The following is a 6,000-nucleotide window of genomic DNA, read 5'->3' as shown; positions in this document are numbered from 1 at the left end:
ATGGGAAGAACACTTTACAGACAGCGGCAGAAATGAATCCGGGTCGCTGGCACTGTAATGGCATTACGTTAACCGTGACGCCCAAATCTATTCTCAGTATGTATATGATACTTCATAAATGCTTTTTTTTGTGCATAGCATACACTTCCTCACCGCTATCAGACTTCTGAACCTATCACCACTTTCCCACCCTCTCGTTAATGGTTCTGCCAAGTTCTCAGACTGTCAGTTCTATCTCTTCCAGTTTTTCAGTTTGGCATTTCTTTTTGCATCACCTCAGGTGGCACTAAAGTCTGAACCTCCACACCCACCCTACTGTTGAGCACATCTACATGGAGCACTGCCTCAAAAAAGCAGCATCCATTATCAAGGACCCCCACCATCCAGGCCAGGCTCTCTTCTCACTACTACCACTTGGCAGGAGGTACAGGAGCCTCAGGACCTGCATCACCAGGTTCAGGAACAGTTATTATCCCCCTACCAGGAGGCTCCTGAACCATCGTGGATACCTTCACTCACCTCAACACTGAGGTGATTCCACAACCTATGGACTCACTTTCAAGGACTCTACAACTCATGTTCTCGGTATTATTTTTTAATTGCACAATTTGTCTTCTTTCGCACGTTGTTTGTTTATATATGTTTTTCGTAAGTTCTATTGTATTTTTTTATTTTCCTGTATATACCTGCAAGAAAATTAATCTCAAGTATATGGTAACATATATGTACTTTGATAATAAATTGACTTTGAGTCTTTGCTCAATTTTGCTGATTTGCGCCTGCCGTTGTATTTATTATTCCCATGTATATTGCTTACTCTGGGAGTTTCAAGCACACAAGGAATTTCATTGCACCCTTGTGTATATGACAATAAAGTTATCTGAATCTGAATCTGATCTGGGTCACATGTTATGTGTATCCAGCTGAGGAAGAATGGGAAAAAAAGCGGCATTCATTCAATCGGAATTTGCCTGGAATGAAGCGTTATATTTATGAAGATAAACTTGATAAGTTTGGAATGTTTTCATCAGCACTGATTAGCAGATAATCCGATTGATGTTTTCAAGATTATGGAGGGTTATAATAAGGTTAATAACTGATAATGGGATGAAAAACTCATGAGAGTTAAAACAAAGGGCAAACAATAACAAATTTATGTATAAGACTGTTAGAATCTGGAACTCAGTGTCATGGGCTGTTGAATCAGCCAGTAAATAATTTTAATAGGAAAATGATTACTTATAAAAAGGAAAATTGGCACAAAAGGGAAATGTTCAACGGTAAAGAGACATTACACTGTTTAGGGCATAACAATGTAATGAGCAAAGGGATTCTGGGGTGCAAGTTCATAGCTCCCCGAAAGTGGCTACGGAGGCCGATAGAGTCTTTAAGAAGGCATGTGGCATACTTGCCTTTATTAGTTGAGGCACTGAGTTCAAAAGTCAGGAAGTTGTGTTGCAGCTTTATAAAGCTCCAGTTAGATCATATCTGGCGCATTACATAGCGTTCTGGTCGTTCCCATTACAGGAAGAATGCCCAGGCTTTAGAGGGGTGCAGAAGAGGTTTACCAGGATGTTGCCTGGTTTAGAGAGCATCTGCTATAATGAGAGTTTGGAAAAACTTGGGTTGTTTTCTCTGGAGCGGTGGAAGCCGAGTGGAGGTCTGATCGAGGTTTATAAGAATATGAGAGGCAGAGATAGAGCAGACAGACTTTTCCCAGGGTTGAAATGTCTAATATGAGAAGGCATGCACTTAAGGTGGGGGGAGGGGGAATTTCAAAGGTGATCTGAGGGGCAGGTTTTTTACACAGAGATTGGTGGGTGCCTGGAATGGCCTGCCTGGGGTGGTGGTAGATACAGACACATTAGGGACTTCTGAGAGACTTTGAGATAGGAACATGAACGTGAGGGAAATGGAGGATATGGACATTGTATAGGCAGAAGAGATTAGTTTAGTCAGCCACTAGATTGCTACTTGAATAAGCATAGCATTGTGGGCCGAAGGGCCTGTTCGGGTGCTGCACTGTTCTATGTTCTATGGGCTGAAGGAAAAAAAGTGGCCTGAACAATGCTGCAAAAATTCCACACTACCAATTTTTTGATTTGAATAGTTGGATGACTGATTTAATAAATCTTGATATTAATTGAATAATCATGGCATCTTCCATCACCGTAGGACATATTGCCTGATTATAAATGTCAGAATTACATAGAACATGGAAGAGGACAGCATAAAAACTGTGGCCCTTAGGCCCATGAGGCCTATGACAAACGCAATGCCAAATTAAATCTCTTCTGCATGCATATGATCCATTTAGCTCCATTCCCTGTGTATTCATGTGTCTAACAGCCTCTTAAAAACACACACACACACAATATCCTGGAGCAACTCAGCAGGTCAGACAGCATCGATGGAAATTAATAAACAGTTGACATTTTGGGCCGAGACCCTTCATCAAGACTGGAAATGAAGGGGCCAGATGCCAGAATAAAAAAGTGGGGGTTGAGGAAGGAGGCTAGCTAGAAGGTGATAGGCAAAGCCAGGTGGATGGGAAAGGTAAATGGCTGGAGAAAAAAGTATCTTATAGGAGAGGAGAGTGGACCATAGGAGAATGGGGAAGAGGAGGGGCACAAAGAGGGAGGTGATAGGCAATTGAGATGAAGAGAAGAGGTAAGAGGGCACGTAGAGTGGGGGATGGAAGAAGAGGAAAGGGGGAGGTTAGACAAATTGATGTTCAGTTAAGAGGCCAAAGTGGGGAATAGAAGTTGCACACATCAAAATTTCTCCTATCTTTTTTTTTAGCTTATGAGGACACGCAGTCCTCTTTTATTGTCATTTAGTAATGCATGCATTAAGAAATGATACAGTGTTTTTCCAGAATAGTATCACAGAAACACATGACAAACTGACTGAAAAACTGACAAAAACCACATAATTATAACATATAGTTACAACAGTGCAAAGCAATACCATAATTTGATAAAGAACAGACCATGGGCACGGTACAAAGTCTCAAAGTCTCTTGAAGTCCCATCATCTCATGCAGACGGTGAACCTCCAGCGCTGCAAACTTGCCGAAGCAGCATCCCGGAAGCACCCGACCACAGTTCGACTCCGAGTCCGTCCGAAAACGCCGAGCCTCCGACCAGCTCTCCGACACCGAGCACCGAGCACCATCTCTGCCGAGTGCTTCAACCCCGGCCCCGGCAACAGGCAATAGGCAAAGGCAGAGAATCCCCTCCGGAGATTCTCGATCGCACAGTAGCAGCGGCAGTGAAGCGGGCATTTCAGAAGTTTCTCTAGGTGTTTCTCCGCGCTTCTCACGGCTGTCTCCATCAAATCAGGATTGTGCACGGCCCCCTAGTTAACACATATCGATATCATTCGTAAAGGCCGCGCGCGCTGCGCCATCTTTCCTTATAGTATTATGGCAAACTCCTATTGGATTTCATCAAGCTAGAATCAGAATTGGAATCAAGTTTATTATTGCTGGCATATGTCGTGAAATGTGTTGCTTTGCAGCAGCAGAACCGTTGCAAGACATTAAGATTTAATATAAGTTACAATAAAAATATATTTTAAATTAAAACCCTATACAAAAAGAGAGCAAAGCCTGAGGTAGTATTTATGGGTTTGTGGGCTGTCTCTCTTCTTTAGTACATGGTGCACTTCACCCACTTGGCATCTGAGCACCATCACAATTGCTTGGAACAGGGGTTCCCAACCTTTTTTTATGCCATGGACCCCTAAAATTAACCAAGGGGTCCGTGGACCCCTGGTCAGGAACCATTGGCTTAGAAAATTAAGAAGTCAATGCCCATATGCAGCATACTTAGATGACCCTCAGCCTGGGGTTGATGATGATAAGCAATATTTTGACCAGGTAAATGGTCATATCCTGCAAGAGAATGACTGGCCACTTCACTGTAACACTCACTGATATTATAATTATCATAATTGAATCTTAAGGACCCTGGAGGAAAAGAGGCGAGGTGGGCTCACTACTGAGCAGAAAATTATCTACACACTTGGTATGGTTGCAAGACAACATTAAACCAGGCTAGTCTGTACTTTTGGACTCACATTTAGAATCCGAAAGCATTTCCACCATCAAGAATATGATGGAATCAACTTCCCCCAACAGATGGAAAATGTGTAGAACTCATCACCACAGAATGTGGATGAAGCCAAGCACTAAAAGGAATTGGGTATAGTCATTCATTATTATGTGTTGTGTCCTATGATGTGGACAATCATGATCTTATCCATGACCATGATTGTTCTGGGCAGATGTTTCTACAGAAGTTCAAAGTTCATATATGTCACCTTATCCACCGCTGAGATTCATTTTCTTGAGGACATACTCAATAAATCTATAGAATAATAACCATAACAGAATTAATGAAAGACCACCCAACTAGGGCATTCAACCAGAGTGCAGAAGGCATCAACCGTGCAAATACAAAAAGAAGAAATAATAATAATAAATAAATAACCTATAAGTATCGAAAACATGAGATGAAGAGCCCTTGAAAGTGAGACCCTTGGTTATGGGAACCTTTGAACGATGGAGCAAGTGAAGCTGAGTGAAGTTATCCCCTTTGGTTCAAGAGACTGATGGTTGAGGGATAGTAACTATTCCTGAACCTGGAAGGGTGGGCTCTTCTTCCTGATGGCGTCAGAGAGAAAAGAGCATGGTCTGGGTGGTTGGGATCCCTGATGATGGATGCTGCTTTCCTGCGACAGTGTTTCAAGCTGGGGTGCTCAATGCTCAGGAGGGTTTTAACTGTGATGAACTGGGCCATATCCACTACTTTTCGTAGGATTTTCTGTTCAAGGGGATTGGTGTTTCCGTACCAGGCTGTGATACAGCCAGTCAATGTATTCTCCACTGCACATCTATAGAAGTTCGTCAAAATTTTAAATCTCATGCTGATTCTTTGCAAGCTCCTAAGGAAGTAGAAGTTCTGCCATGATTGCACTTATGTGCTGGGCTCAGGAGAGGTCCTCCAAAATAATAACACCTAGGAATTCAAAGTTGCTAACCCTCTCCACCTCAGCAAGACCAAGGAACTGATTATAGACTTCATGACAAGGAAACCAGAGGTCCATAAACGAGTCTTCATCGGAGGATCCAAATCTTCCATACCCTTCAACCATCAGGCTGTTGAACCAAAGAAGATAACTTCACTTGCTCCATCATTGGAATGTTCCCACAACCTATGGACTCACTTTCAAAGACTCTTTATCTCATGTTCTCAATATTTATTGCTTATTTATTTATTACTATTTCTTCTTTTTGCATTTGCATAGCTTGTTGTCTTCTGCCCTCTGGATGAACATGCTAGTTGGGCAGTCTTTCATTGATTCTGTTATGGTTATTATTCTACAGATTTATTGAGTATGCCCACAAGAAAATGCATCTCAGTGTTGTATATGGTGACACATGTGTACTTTGAACTTTGAATGAGGGGTAATTAGATAAAGGTATACAAATTATAAGGTGTATAGATAGGGTAAATGCAAGCAGGCTTTTTCCACTGAGATTGGGTGAGACTAGAACAAGAGGTCATAGATTAAGGGTAAAAGGTGAAATATTTAAGGGGACCATGAGGGAGAACTTCTTCACTCAGGCATAGTCTCATGGACCTGTACCTGAACGATAGCCTTCCAAAACCCAACCCTTTTCAAAATTTCTCTTAAATATTCACATAAAACCTACATCCACCACTTCCGCTGGCAGCTCGTTCCACTCTCTCACCAACTTCTGAGTGAAAAAGTTCTCCCTCGTGGTCCCCTTAAATATTTCACCTTTTACCCTTAATCTATGACCTCTAGTTCTAGTCTCACCCAATCTCAGCAGAAAAAGCCAGACACCGGTTCCCTAGGCCTGAGTCAACATAGTAGTAGTTGTAGTTCATGAGACTAGACAGAATAATAGTTCAGCATGGACTAGAAGGGCCGAAGGGCTTGGTTTTGTGCTGTGGTATTCTATGACTC

This window comes from Mobula birostris, chromosome 26, assembly GCF_030028105.1.
Source record: "Mobula birostris isolate sMobBir1 chromosome 26, sMobBir1.hap1, whole genome shotgun sequence".
Taxonomy (NCBI): domain Eukaryota; kingdom Metazoa; phylum Chordata; class Chondrichthyes; order Myliobatiformes; family Myliobatidae; genus Mobula; species Mobula birostris.
This window is presented reverse-complemented; position numbering follows the sequence as displayed.